The sequence below is a fragment of the Pseudophryne corroboree genome, chromosome 4, assembly GCF_028390025.1.
Source record: "Pseudophryne corroboree isolate aPseCor3 chromosome 4, aPseCor3.hap2, whole genome shotgun sequence".
NCBI lineage: Eukaryota > Metazoa > Chordata > Amphibia > Anura > Myobatrachidae > Pseudophryne > Pseudophryne corroboree.
Window position 1 is genome coordinate 444,206,242 of NC_086447.1, and position 16,000 is coordinate 444,222,241.

The 16,000-nt window shown below is 42.3% G+C and overlaps 2 pseudogenes; both read right to left on the reverse strand.

The window, feature by feature from the left end:
* Positions 1-1,944: 1,944 nt before the first annotated feature.
* LOC134911990 (5S ribosomal RNA) lies at positions 1,945-2,063 on the reverse strand (annotated as a pseudogene).
* An 11,816-nt stretch (positions 2,064-13,879) lies between these two features.
* On the reverse strand, positions 13,880-13,998 carry LOC134911991 (5S ribosomal RNA; annotated as a pseudogene).
* Between the last annotated feature and the right edge of the window lie 2,002 nt (positions 13,999-16,000).

Sequence of the window (16,000 nt, forward strand, 5' to 3'; positions counted from 1 at the left end):
AAATGAGCTACTCGAAAAAGATTGAAGATCTTAATAGCCTGAATAAGAATCCTAGGAGTTTGTGGCAGTTGATATATGAAGTGATGGGGTGTAAAGTTAAAAAGACTGATTATGGAGTGACTAGCAAGGCACTGGTGGAGGATTTAAACTCATTTTATTGCAGATTCGAGGAGAGTAATAGATTACCCCAGCTACCGCTGAGTCCCAGAGAGGGTGATATCCCCCTATTACTTGAAGTGGGCGCAGTGGCAAATTGTCTGCGTCAGATAAATCTGGGCAAGTCAGCAGGACCTGATGGCATTCAAGGGAGGGTTCTTCATGGTTGTGCGGAGCAATTGAGTGGAATACTGACAGTTTTGTTTAACCTATCACTTATGCACTGTGTAGTGCCGAGGAGTTTTAAGTTGACTAGTATTGTCCCCGTCCCCAAGAAAGGGTTAGCTAAATGTTTTAATGATTACTGGCCTATAGCGTTAACATCCCTTATAACAAAATGTTTTGAGAGACTGGTACTGAATCATATTAAATCCTTTTTCTCTGCTGGGTTTGACCCGTTCCAGTTCGCTTATAGACAGAATCGGTGCACTGATGATGCGATTATTTAATTGTTGCACTTTACTTTGTCTCACTTGGAAGAGAGGAATGTTTATGTTAGGATTTTATTTGTTGATTTTAGTTCGGCCTTTAACACAGTGATTCCAGTGTCTTTGATAAATAAATTATCTGTATTAGGCCTTGATAGTTTTACTTGTAATTGGATTCTAGCATTTCTGACAAATCGTCCTCAGATGGTCAAAATGGGCAGCATTAGGTCCGGGGAGGTGCAGATTAATACAGGTGTACCCCAGGGCTGCGTTCTTAGCCCTTTCCTATACTCGCTGTTCACTTACGATTGTGTATCAGCGGACGCATCTGTTAAATTGATTAAATTTGCGGATGATATTGCTGTGGTAGGGTTAATTAGGGATGACGACGAGTTAGCGTATAGGATGGAAGTTGTAAAGTTAGTCGATTGGAGTAATGAAAATCATTTATTCTTAAATAGTGGGAAGACAAAAGAACTGATTATTGATTTTAGGAGAAGGCAGCCGCTGAAATCGCCAGTGTTTGTTGGTGATCAGGCTGTTGAAATGGTTACCATCCGTTTCTTGGGCATTCAGATTTCGTCATGTTTGACTTGGTCAGAGCACCTGCTACTGATAGTAAAAAAGGCTCAACAACGACTTTTTTTCCTGCGATGTTTAAGGGCAACAGGTGTTGGTGCGCAGACCATGTTAAACTTTAATAGGTGCTCGATAGAGAGCATCCTAAGTTACGGGATCGTGGCATGGTATGGTGGCTGCACTTTAAAAGTTTGATGGGCATTAGAGAGGATTAGGAAAATTGCTAGTAAAATCATTGGCATGCCATTGCCTAGCTTTGATGAATTGTTTAGGCAGTAAGGAATTGGGTTAAGGATGCCGCACAGGACTGAGTGATGTTCAATAAATTGATATTTTAAAGAAGTTTCCAAGAAAACCGACCAACCAGAAATAATTCTGGAATTTATCACCATCTACCATTGAGAAAAAACTTCTATAAATAGATGAAAATGGTGATTGTTGATGGTGCTCCCATAGGTCCAATACATAGGTAATAGGAAGAAGAAAAACAAAGAAAAGTGACCTTTGTTGGGAGCACTCACTCTTGGAAACAGTTATAATTTTAATTGTAAACAATAATGTAAGAATGAAATAATTAAAACGTAACCTTTAATAATATTTAAATAAGATATGGGTACACCAAAAAAGATTATTTTGTGTCTAAAATGTGGTTATACAGTATAAACCACCAATTTAAGCTAAAACTGTGAATATATTGATGAATAAATAAGGCATTAGTAACAGGCCCACCAGGCTTTAATCTACGAGGTTAGTGCAATAACTGATGTAGCGCCGTCAAAAAAACCTACAACACCTGGTATTCCTTAGTGGTCAACCACCTAAGTACTGACCAGGCCCAACACCGTATTGCTTCCAAGATCAGACGAGATTGGGCATGCGCGGTGTGGTATGGTAGTAGATTATAATTGATAGGGCAGAAAACTACAGCTGGTATGCAGCTAATAGGTAAACACTAAACCTGGTTTGCTGTAATGAACAAATGATCTCTTAATAGAGAAACATATGTTTGACCGTCATTGCACCAAATTGTAACCCAAGTATATAGGTATACGGAGGTTTAAATCATGTGGTCAATGAAATTTGCCAGCAAGAACTGCCTGTATATTTCTTTGTGTGCTGGGCAGCACCATTGAGAATGGGTTTTTGTTATGGGTAAGGCAGATATGAAAACCCTTGTTGTACTGAGGACATGCCAAAATATCTTTATGGGATCCAGGAGAAAACTGTCTCTGTTGCTAACTGGATCTCCCTGTTAGATATTGAGTGAGAAAAAATAAGAATTTACTTACCGATAATTCTATTTCTCGTAGTCCGTAGTGGATGCTGGGGACTCCGTCAGGACCATGGGGAATAGCGGCTCCGCAGGAGACAGGGCACAAAAAGTAAGCTTTTAGGATCACATGGTGTGTACTGGCTCCTCCCCCTATGACCCTCCTCCAAGCCTCAGTTAGGTACTGTGCCCGGACGAGCGTACACAATAAGGAAGGATATTGAACCCCGGGTAAGACTCATACCAGCCACACCAATCACACCGTATAACTTGTGATCTGAACCCAGTTAACAGTATGACAAAACGTAGGAGCCTCTGAACAGACGGCTCACAACAAATAACAACCCGATTTTTTTGTAACAATAACTATGTACAAGTATTGCAGACAATCCGCACTTGGGATGGGCGCCCAGCATCCACTACGGACTACGAGAAATAGAATTATCGGTAAGTAAATTCTTATTTTCTCTAACGTCCTAAGTGGATGCTGGGGACTCCGTCAGGACCATGGGGATTATACCAAAGCTCCCAAACGGGCGGGAGAGTGCGGATGACTCTGCAGCACCGAATGAGAGAACTCAAGGTCCTCCTCAGCCAGGGTATCAAATTTGTAGAATTTTGCAAACGTGTTTGCCCCTGACCAAGTAGCAGCTCGGCAGAGTTGTAATGCCGAGACTCCCCGGGCAGCCGCCCAGGATGAGCCCACTTTCCTTGTGGAATGGGCCTTGACAGATTTAGGTTGTGGCAAGCCTGCCACAGAATGTGCAAGTTGAATTGTGCTACAAATCCAACGAGCAATCGTCTGCTTAGAAGCAGGAGCACCCATCTTGTTGGGTGCATACAATATAAGCAGTGAGTCAGACTTTCTGACTCCAGCCGTTCTTGAAATATATATTTTCAATGCCCGGACCACGTCCAACAACTTGGAATCCTCCAACTCGTTAGTAGCCGCAGGCACCACAATAGGCTGGTTCATGTGAAACGCTGACACCACCTTAGGCAGAAAATGAGGACGCGTCCGCAGTTCTGCCCTGTCCGTATGGAAAATCAGATATGGGCTCTTATATGATAAAGCCGCCAATTCTGATACTCTCCTGGCTGAAGCCAGGGCCAGTAGCATGGTTACTTTCCATGTAAGATACTTCATCTCCACCGATTTGAGCGGCTCAAACCAATGGGATTTTAGAAAATCCAAGACTACATTAAGATCCCACGGTGCCACTGGGGGCACAACCGGGGGCTGTATATGTAGTACTCCTTTTACAAAAGTCTGGACTTCAGGAACTGAAGCCAATTCTTTCTGGAAGAAAATCGACAGGGCCGAAATTTGAACCTTAATGGACCCCAATTTGAGGCCCATAGACAATCCTGTTTGCAGGAAATGTAGGAATCGACCCAGTTGAAATTCCTCCGTGGGGGCCTTCCTGGCCTCACACCACGCAACATATTTCCTCCAAATGCGGTGATAATGTTGTGCAGTCACCTCCTTCCTGGCCTTTACCAGTGTAGGAATGACCTCTTCCGGAATGCCTTTTTCCTTTAGAATTCGGCGTTCAACCGCCATGCCGTCAAACGCAGCCGCGGTAAGTCTTGGAATAGACACGGTCCCTGCTGAAGCAGGTCCTGTCTTAGAGGTAGAGGCCACGGATCCTCCGTGAGCATCTCTTGAAGTTCCGGGTACCAAGTTCTTCTTGGCCAATCCGGAGCCACTAGTATCGTTCTTACTCCCTTTTGCCGTATAATTCTCAGTACTTTTGGTATGAGAGGCAGAGGAGGGAACACATACACTGACTGGAACACCCACGGTGTTACCAGAGCGTCCACAGCTATTGCCTGAGGATCTCTTGACCTGGCGCAATACCTGTCCAGTTTTTTGTTGAGGCGGGACGCCATCATATCCACCATTGGTTTTTCCCAACGGTTCACAATCATGTGGAAGACTTCTGGATGAAGTCCCCACTCTCCCGGGTGTAGATCGTGTCTGCTGAGGAAGTCTGCTTCCCAGTTGTCCACTCCGGAATGAATACTGCTGACAGTGCTATCACATGATCTTCCGCCCAGCGAAGAATCCTTGCAGCTTCTGCCATTGCTGTCCTGCTTCTTGTGCCGCCCTGTCTGTTTACGTGGGCGACTGCCGTGATGTTGTCCGACTGGATCAACACCGGCTGACCCTGAAGCAGGGGTTTTGCCAGACTTAGAGCATTGTAAATCGCTCTTAGCTCCAGTATATTTATGTGAAGAGACATCTCCAGGCTTGACCATACTCCCTGGAAGTTTCTTCCTTGTGTGACCGCTCCCCAGCCTCTCAGACTGGCATCCGTGGTCACCAGGACCCAGTCCTGTATGCCGAATCTGTTGCCCTCTAACAGATGAGCACTCTGCAACCACCACAGAAGAGACACCCTTGTCCGTGGCGATAAGGTTATCCGCTGATGCATCTGCAGATGCGATCCGGACCATTTGTCCAGCAGATCCCACTGAAAAGTTTGTGCGTGGAATCTGCCGAATGGAATCGCTTCGTAAGAAGCCACCATCTTTCCCAGGACTCTTGTGCATTGATGCACAGACACTGTCCCTGGTTTTAGGAGGTTCCTGACAAGTTTGGATAACTCCCTGGCTTTCTCCTCCGGAAGAAACACCTTTTTCTGAACCGTGTCCAGAATCATTCCCAGGAACAGCAGACGTGTCGTCGGGGTCAACTGAGATTTTGGAAAATTCAGAATCCACCCGTGTTGTTGCAGCACTAGTTGGGTTAGTGCTACTCCGTCTTCCAGCTGTTCTCTGGATCTTGCCCTTATCAGGAGATCGTCCAAGTAAGGGATAATTAATACGCCTCTTCTTCGTAGAAGGATCATCATTTCGGCCATTACCTTGGTAAAGACCCGAGGTGCCGTGGACAATCCAAACGGCAGCGTCTGAAACTGATAATGACAGTTTTGCACCACGAACCTGAGGTACCCTTGATGTGAAGGGCAAATTGGGACATGCAGGTAAGCGTCCTTTATGTCCAGGGACACCATAAAGTCCCCTTCTTCCAGATTCGCTATCACTGCTCTGAGTGACTCCATCTTGAACTTGAATTTTTGTATGTACAGGTTCAAAGATTTGAGATTTAGAATAGGTCTTACCGAGCCGTCCGGCTTCGGTACCACAAATAGCGTGGAGTAATACCCCTTTCCCTGTTGTAGGAGGGGTACCTTGACTATCACCTGCTGAGCAAACAGCTTGTGAATGGCTTCCAATACCGTCGCCCTGTCCGAGGGTGACGTTGGCAAAGCAGACTTTAGGAACCGGCGAGGGGGAGACTTCTCGAATTCCAACCTGTAACCCTGAGATACTACCTGTAGAATCCAGGGGTCCACCTGTGAGCAAGCCCACTGTGCGCTGAAATTCTTGAGTCGACCCCCCACCGTTCCTGAGTCCGCTTGTAAGGCCCCAGCGTCATGCTGAGGGCTTTGCAGAACCCTGGGAGGGCTTCTGTTCCTGGGCAGGGGCTGCTTGCTGCCCTCTCTTACCCCTTCCTCTGCCCCGAGGCAGATATGACTGTCCTTTTGTCCGCTTGTTCTTATAGGAACGAAAGGACTGCGGCTGAAAAGACGGTGTCTTTTTCTGTTGGGAGGGGGTCTGAGGTAAAAAAGTGGATTTTCCGGCAGTTGCCGTAGCCACCAGATCCGATAGACCGACGCCAAATAATTCCTCCCCTTTATACGGCAATACTTCCATATGTCGTTTGGAATCCGCATCACCTGACCACTGTCGCGTCCATAAACTCCTTCTGGCAGATATGGACATCGCATTTACTCTCGATGCCAGAGTGCAAATATCTCTCTGCGCATCTCGCATATAAAGGAAAGCATCCTTTAATTGCTCTATAGTCAATAAAATACTGTCCCTATCCAGGGTATCAATATTTTCAGTCAGGGAATCCAACCAGACGACCCCAGCACTGCACATCCAGGCTGAGGCGATGGCTGGTCGCAGTATAATACCAGTATGAGTGTATATACTTTTCAGGGTAGTTTCCAGCCTCCTATCAGCTGGATCCTTGAGGGCGGCCGTATCAGGAGACGGTAACGCCACTTGTTTCGATAAGCGTGTGAGCGCCTTATCCACCCTAGGGGGTGTTTCCCAGCGCGCCCTAACCTCTGGCGGGAAAGGGTATAATGCTAATAACTTTTTTGAAATTAGCATTTTTCTATCTGGGTTAACCCACGCTTCATCACATACATCATTTAATTCCTCTGATTCAGGAAAAACTACAGGTAGTTTTTTCACCCCCCACATAATACCCCTTTTTGTGGTACTTGTAGTATCAGAGATATGCAAAGCCTCCTTCATTGCCGTGATCATATAACGTGTGGCCCTACTTGAAAATACGTTTGTTTCATCACCGTCGACACTAGATTCAGTGTCTGTGTCTGGGTCTGTGTCGACCGACTGAGGTAAAGGGCGCTTTACAGCCCCTGACGGTGTCTGAGACGCCTGGGCAGGTACTAACTGGTTTGCCGGCCGTCTCATGTCGTCAACTGATTTTTGTAATGTGCTGACATTATCACGTAATTCCATAAACAAAGCCATCCATTCCGGTGTCGACTCCCTGGGGGGTGACATCACCATTATCGGCAATTGCTCTGCCTCCACGCCAACATCGTCCTCATACATGTCGACACACACGTACCGACACACAGCAGACACACAGGGAATGCTCTTATCGAAGACAGGACCCCACTAGCCCTTTGGGGAGACAGAGGGAGAGTTTGCCAGCACACACCCAAGCGCTATAATATATATGGGAACAACCCTATATAAGTGTTGTTCCTTATAGCCGCTTAAATATATAAAAATATCGCCAAAATATGCCCCCCTCTCTGTTTTACCCTGTTTCTGTAGTGCAGTGCAGGGGAGAGTCCTGGGAGCCTTCCTCACAGCGGAGCTGAGCAGGAAAATGGCACTGTGTGCTGAGGAGAATAAGCCCCGCCCCCTATTCCGGCGGGCTTTTCTCCCGGAGTTTTAGACATTTGGCATGGGTTAAATACATACATATAGCCTTAATGGCTATATGTGATGTATTCTTTTGCCATAAAAGGTATTATATATTGCTGCCCAGGGCGCCCCCAGCAGCGCCCTGCACCCTCCGTGACCGTCTGGTGTGAAGTGTGTGACAACAATGGCGCACAGCTGCAGTGCTGTGCGCTACCTTCATGAAGACTGAAGAGCCTTCTGCCGCCTGTTTCCGGACCTTCAATCTTCAGCATCTGTAAGGGGGGTCGGCGGCGCGGCTCCGGGACGAACCCCAGGGTGAGACCTGTGTTCCGACTCCCTCTGGAGCTAATGGTGTCCAGTAGCCTAAGAATCCAATCCATCCTGCACGCAGGTGAGTTGAAATTCTCTCCCCTAAGTCCCTCGATGCAGTGAGCCTGTTGCCAGCAGGACTCACTGAAAATAAAAAACCTAAAAAACTTTTTCTAAGCAGCTCTTTAGGAGAGCCACCTAGATTGCACCCTGCTCGGACGGGCACAAAAACCTAACTGAGGCTTGGAGGAGGGTCATAGGGGGAGGAGCCAGTACACACCATGTGATCCTAAAAGCTTACTTTTTGTGCCCTGTCTCCTGCGGAGCCGCTATTCCCCATGGTCCTGACGGAGTCCCCAGCATCCACTTAGGACGTTAGAGAAAGGTTATTGTAACAATCATGTTGGTTAACATCAAAGCATGAATCCATTTGAAGTTATATAATGTAATTAAAGCTGAAACTGAAATGATCTAAAACTTTCCACTTTTCTCCCTCTACGCAACCACAAACCGTATAGGGCAGGGAATGGAAATGGACCAAAATAGAGATTTTTCAGCTTGAGAAAAAAGAGAAAAAGACAGACTTGGGGAGTGGATAAGGTAGATAAGAAATATATCTTGGGAGACACAATCTCTATTATCCACAAAAAGGCTGACTAACACAATAGTGCCTGGAATAACAAGTACTGTCTTTGTAACAACATTGTTGAGCCAATATATGCTTGCAATGAAAAAGATTTTGCATGTATCCACAGTGTATCAATGGTATATCTGTCTAATTTGTATCATAAAACCATGCCAGGTTTCATTTACGCTGTAATAGCCAGGGTATGCATAATAGCTTATTGCCTGTTTGAAACCTGCATGAAGAACGGTGCTAGAATATCAGGAATAAGACAAGGGCAATACCTGTGCTATAATTGCCAGAGCCCTAATAAATTGCTGATTGCTCCTGATTATATCATGTCAAACACATGAAGACACAAAATGTCTAATATCACCATATGTATTTAAAGCACCTGAAAAACAATAATTCCCATATATGATAAATAATGCCTTTAGTGAATGGCATAACTTTGCCAAGAAGACCGGTACACTTAGTGTTAAAATTACATATATGCGTAGCTGGAGAACGGGAGACAAATATAGTGTAAGATAGGAGAGAATACTTATTGACAAATAGTGTGTTTCCCCCCGCTCGCTGTATGCCGCTGACCGCCGGACTTCATGCGCTATGCATCTATGCGGCTCGCCTGGTCTCCTCTCCTGCCGGTCTCTGGTCACGTGAGCGCGCTCACCGTGACCGCGTCCACCTCCCCGACGTACGTTTCACAGTTGCTTGTTCACGGGTAGCGTGAACATTAGGCGTCTGGACCAGACTTAAGTCTAAAAGGGTGGCCACTCACGGCTGCCCCTGTTAATTGCTAACAAGATTAGGTCTGACACCGTTTAAAGAAGAAATGAGCTTCATGTTAATTGCGGAAATAAGTAAATACTGAGTAGATGTCCTGCCCATGACTTGTAAATTATATGAAGAGGGAGAATGAATACTGCTTGGTTTATGTAAAAACCCGAATAAATGTCATATCCATTAATTATAATACTCAAAAAAAGGAAGAAAGAAAAGAGAGGAAATGTATAATTATTGTTAAAGCCCGAGCAATATAATTTGAAAATTTGAAAACTAATTCTTAAAAATTATTATAAATAATTATAAATAAATTATCCAGCAATTAGGTCGAAGTAACCAGTGGTGAATAAAATTAAATAAATAAATAAATGGTGTAGGAAAGAGTATGAGTCATGTTGAATAATGATATATAGAAGCAATTGATGCAATAAAATATAGTATAGCATAAAGTGGTTTAATGACGTGAATAATTCAAAAAGGGGAGAGTGAAGTAAGTGTTAGGGAAAGAAGGAAGAACAGAGAGAAAAAGTGTGAAAAGTAGGGAAGTTGTGCCCTAAGTGGTTATGTGTGTGAACTTATTAAAAAAAATGTGCTGTGAGAGGTGTGATAATGTGAAGACATATCAGTGCTGTAAACTGATAATGAATATTTTAAGTGAAAAATATATTTGGTGCTGATAATGTATATAGGGAAAAGATATGAGAAAATTGTCTTGATATCTTACAGATAAATAAAGATTAGGTGACGAAGCTATATTGATTATGTGTAGGGGAAGAAAAGATGCTGAAATAATGGTGTAACTCAACTTGTCCTTTGAAAAATAATAAAAAAATAAATAATTGTTTTAACGTAATCGCCCTAATGTACATATATCTAAACAGTAGTTAATTGATCAGGTTGGAAGGAATGCTCCAAAATTCATAGTTTCATTCAGTCCTTGTGGATGTAATGAGTCTAATTTGAATGTCCATTCACATTCCTTCCGTAGAAGGGTATTGGTCCAGTCTCCTCCTCGTATGCCAAGTTTCACTTTTTCTAGTCCACAAACTCTGAGTTCATCCCACCGACCTGCATGGTTCGAGACAAAGTGTCGTGCTACAGAGGTGATTTGCTTCATTTTTTGTAGATCTTTAATTGCATTACGAATGGATCCGACGTGTTCCAGGATTCTTTGCTTGAGGGCTCTAGTCGTCATGCCCACATATCTTTGTCCACAGCCGCACACAATGCAATAGATCACTCCTTCCGTAGAGCAGTTAATGAAGTGCCTAAATTTGATGTCTTTTCCATAGCGGTCCTGGATATAATCGGTCTCGAGAATATATTGACATGCTTTACAGTGACCACATGGATGTGTACCAATCGTAGTCTGTGACTTCCCTCGAGATGGTTGGAAATGGGGTCAAAATGGAGGATTCCCCAATGTTTTTGGATAGCTTGTTTGACGTGATACCACTCTTGACAAAAACCCCCCAACAAACCTGATGATGTTATCCTCTTGTTTCTTTTGTTTCTTTTCAAAAATTAAGTGCTCTCTCTGGATAGTCTGGATGTTTCTACTCGCTTTCTTGATAGATGTATTGCTGTATCCTCTCTCACGTAATCTGTTCGAGAGGTCTTTGCTTTGTTCCGCAAAGTCAAGGTCATTGGAGCAGTTCCTTCTTAAACGTAAATACTCCTCCTTAGGTATATTCTCTATTGTGGGAGGAAAATGGGAGCTGGTTTGATGTAACAAAGTGTTAGATGATGTCTCCTTCCTATACAACTTTGTTGAAAGCATTTCATTTCCATCTTTATAAATGAGAACATCCAGAAACGGGAGTTCGTCTTGACTGATGTGATGGGTAAGGCGAATGTTGAGATTGTTGTTATTTAGATGTTCAATGAATAAGAGTAGCATCTGTACGTCACCTTCCCATATCATCAGGATATCGTCGATGTACCTTACCCACATGATGATATTGGCTGTAAAGAAATCGTTGCTATCACTGAACACAAATTCACGTTCCCACCATCCTAAGAAAATGTTGGCATACGTGGGGGCACATGCTGCCCCCATAGCTGTGCCCCTGGTCTTTAAATAGAATCTGTTATTAAAAGTGAAAAGATTGTGACTGAGTATAAATCGAAGTAAGTCAGCAAGAAATACATGAAATTTCTCCATACCTTCCATGTTCTTGAAGTAATTAACAGCTTCAAGTCCTCTATCATAGTCAATTGAAGTATATAGTGCCTCAACGTCCAGAGAGACTAAATATTGATTTGTCTCCAGTTTGACATCATGAATCTTGCGAAGAACGTCTGTGGTGTCCTGGACAAAGGAAGGAAGGCCCAATACATGGTGTCGCAGGTGTAAGTTCACAAAAATGCTGGCTTTTTCAGTGAGTGACCCTATCCCCGATACGATCGGTCTGCCCGGTGGTTGCCTCATATTCTTATGTATCTTGGGGAGCATATAGAATGTGGGGATACTGGGATGTGCTGTCTGAAGATACTGATATTCCGAGGATGTTATAGTACCTTCCACATGTGCATTAGTCAAGATCTTATTATATAATGTCTTGTAGTTTTCCATGGGATTAAGTAATACTCTTTGATAGCACGTCTGGTCTTCCAACTGTCGATATGCTTCCTGTATATATTGTTCTTGGGGCCATATCACCACATTACCACCTTTATCTGATGGCTTGATAATTACATCCTGCCATGATTCAATCTCTCTTAGGGCATTAAGTTCTTTCCTAGATAGATTGGAATTATACAGTCTTCTGGTTTTCTGAAGGTGTTTATGATCAAATTCTTTTGATACTAATTTGGTGAATATCTATATCTCTGGCCTCGTCTGCTCCGTCGGGAACAATGAAGATCTTTTCTTGCAAATGAACCTCGTGCTGACCTCCCATTGGGGATCTATGATTTGTGTTGATTCTGATTCCAGTGCCTTTAAGGCTTCCAGAGCTTCTAATTCTGGTCCTGACAGGTCTGATGTAGGCATATTGTCACTTTCTTTGGTCTGATTGGGTTGGGTACATTCAGTTTCAGATGTAAATTTTCTATTATGAAACCTCGTGAGAAGTAGCTTTCTACTAAATAGTCTCAAATCTTTCTCCCATTTGAATCTGTTGAATTTTTCAGTTGGAGAATAGGAAAGGCCTTTACTCAAGACTTGAATTTGATCGTGATCTAAATTATGTGCTGAGAGATTAATAATTTTGAGTTGTGTAGAGGTATCAGATGGGGTTAAAGAGTCTATGGTTACCTTCTGCGTGTATTCCGTGCTGGTTGTCTCCTTGGTGGTAATTGGTCCCATTGTTGTTGTTGTTGTCCTCTTCCTCCTCTTACGCCCCCTCCTTGTCTTTCGTTTGTTGGGTGCCTTGATCCCCTTCCCCTGGGGGGATCCCCTAAAAAATGTTGATGATGATATTGGGTAGAGCTGTCACAATCCCCTCTGAAATTAGTAGTTAAGGATGCATTGGGGGTGTACTCAGGGAGTTCTTCAGCTCCAGATGTTTCTGCATCTGATGATGAATAATGTGCAAGGTTTCTAGGGGGTCATTGTTGCCAAGAGGGTTTATTCCATTTGAATATTTTGCCTGATGCAAAGTCCTTTTTCTCTCTGGCAAATTTATTCCTTTTTCTGTCGATAATTGTTTGTTCATATGTCAGGAGATCTTGTTTATTTTTCTCAAAGCAGTGTTGAAATTGTGTGTCCTTCTCCCAGGGCTCCAGTTTCTTACTCAGTTCATCCAAATCACGCTCACAGCCTTCTAGTAAAAGATTGTTATGTTTAATCAGAATGCCCATGAGTTCCATGGAACACTTGAGGAGACTATTATCCCATTCAATTTTGGGATTTTCACTAACTAAATTGAAAGTAGGGAAAACTCTTGGCCTAAGGCCACGTGGTACTATTTTGTTCTTTTTAGTAGTTCTCTAATGTAGTGAGATCCCAATTAGTTCTTATTTGTTTGTGCAGTATCTGTTTGAGTTGTACAAAGTCTGTTTCCCAGTTAGTGTGGGGTTCTGTATCCACTATATTGCTAGGAAAGATCTCATCTAAATTCTCTCTATTTCTGTGTTTGTAGGACAATTCCTGCTTTAAATTGAAGCTCATATTGCATGTATATGGGACTATGCCCGTTTGTGTACAAAAAGCTGTGGTTACTCAAAATATGTTACATCCACTTGTCCGTGCTGGTATTCCTAAGAAAACTATTTCTAGTCAATACAATAGGCAGTAAGGAATTGGGTTAAGGATGCCGCACAGGACTGAGTGATGTTCAATAAATTGATATTTTAAAGAAGTTTCCAAGAAAACCGACCAACCAGAAATAATTCTGGAATTTATCACCATCTATCATTGAGAAAAAACTTCTATAAATAGATGAAAATGGTGATTGTCGATGGTGCTCCCATAGGTCCAATACATAGGTAATAGGAAGAAGAAAAACAAAGAAAAGTGACCTTTGTTGGGAGCACTCACTCTTGGAAACAGTTATGATTTTAATTGTAAACAATAATGTAAGAATTAAATAATTAAAAAGTAACCTTTAATAATATTTAAATAAGATATGGGTACACCAAAAAAGATTATTTTGTGTCTAAAATGTGGCTATACAGTATAAACCACCGATTTAAGCTAAAACTGTGAATATATAGATGAATAAATAAGACATTAGTAACAGGCCCACCAGGCATTAATCTATGAGGTTAGTGCAATAACTGATGTAGCGCCGTCAAAAAAACCTACAACACCTGGTATTCCTTAGTGGTCAACCACCTAAGTACTGACCAGGCCCAACACCGTATTGCTTCCAAGATCAGACGAGATTGGGCATGCGCGGTGTGGTATGGTAGTAGATTATAATTGATAGGGCAGAAAACTACAGCTGGTATGCAGCTAATAGGTAAACACTAAACCTGGTTTGCTGTAATGAACAAATGATCTCTTAATAGAGAAACATATGTTTGACCGTCATTGCACCAAATTGTAACCCAAGTATATAGGTATACGGAGGTTTAAATCATGTGGTCAATGAAATTTGCCAGCAAGAACTGCCTGTATATTTCTTTGTGTGCTGTGCAGCACCATTGAGAATGGGTTTTTGTTATGGGTAAGGCAGATATGAAAACCCTTGTTGTACTGAGGACATGCCAAAATATCTTTATGGGATCCAGGAGAAAACTGTCTCTGTTGCTAACTGGATCTCCCTGTTAGATATTGAGTGAGAAAAAGGTTATTGTAACAATCATGTTGGTTAACATCAAAGCATGAATCCGTTTGAAGTTATATAATGTAATTAAAGCTGAAACTGAAATGATCTAAAACTTTGCACTTTTCTCCCTCTACGCCACCACAAACCGTATAGGGCAGGGAATGGAAATGGACCAAAATAGAGATTTTTCAGCTTGAGAAAAAAGAGAAAAAGACAGACTTGGGGAGTGGATAAGGTAGATAAGAAATATATCTTGGGAGACACAATCTCTATTATCCACAAAAAGGCTGACTAACACAATAGTGCCTGGAATAACAAGTACTGTCTTTGTAACAACATTGTTGAGCCAATATATGCTTGCAATGAAAAAGATTTTGCATGTATCCACAGTGTATCAATGGTATATCTGTCTAATTTGTATCATAAAACCATGCCAGGTTTCATTTACGCTGTAATAGCCAGGGTATGCCTAATAGCTTATTGCCTGTTTGAAACCTGCATGAAGAACGGTGCTAGAATATCAGGAATAAGACAAGGGCAATACCTGTGCTATAATTGCCAGAGCCCTAATAAATTGCTGATTGCTCCTGATTATATCATGTCAAACACACAGAAAGCGAGCAGAAACATCCAGATTATCCAGAGAGAGCACTTAATTTTTGAAAAGAAACAAAAGAAACAAGAGGATAACATCATCAGGTTTGTTGGGGTTTTTTGTCAAGAGTGGTATCTCGTCAAACAAGCTATCCAAAAACATTGGGGAATCCTCCATTTGGACCCCATTCTATCTGAAAAACTTGGACCACAAGTATCCATGAGTTGGAGGAGATCAAGAAATTTGAAAGATTGACTGGTGTCCATCAAACCACATTTAGACACAAAATAATCTTTTTTGGTGTACCCATATCTTATTTAAATATTATTAAAGGTTACGTTTTAATTATTTCATTCTTACATTATTGTTTACAATTAAAATCATAACTGTTTCCAAGAGTGAGTGCTCCCAACAATGGTCACTTTTCTTTGTTTTTCTTCTTCCTATCACCTGAATTGTATAGATGTAGGGTTTCAAGCAAAGCTAGGTGTATTTTATCAGATAGTGAGCATCCTTTTAGTATGCTTTTTGACAAACTTCCATCCCGAAAGAGGTTTCGTACTTTGTTAACTCGTACTAGTCGTTTTAGGGTTAGTTTTTTTCCATCTGCTGTATGTATGTTAAATGAATGATTTATTTTTATGTTTTGTTTTGATGATGCCGCCTTCTACTACTTGATGCTTTGTATAATTGCAATTTCGTCTGTCAACTTGTTTTGGCTGATGACAATAAACTTGAACTTGAACTTGAGTGTCATGGGTAGCTGGAGCCACTTCATCAAGTGCTGTTTCTAGAGTTTGGTTAAGGTGTAACACAGCAGTCTCAGGAGAGGTGAATGTAGAAATTGGTGAGAGCAGTGGTTGCAGTGAGGTAGATAGATGTTGAAAATTAATAATGGTTGACCTTGTACCCAGAAAGATTGCCTTAGAGACATAATTCCCTAGAAATATTGGGAAGAGAAATTAAAGTATTGGTAAGGGTGAGGAGGACATTGTCCGCAAAGAGTAAGAGCTTATACTGGGAGTCTCTTTTGGAGATACCCGAGATGTCAGG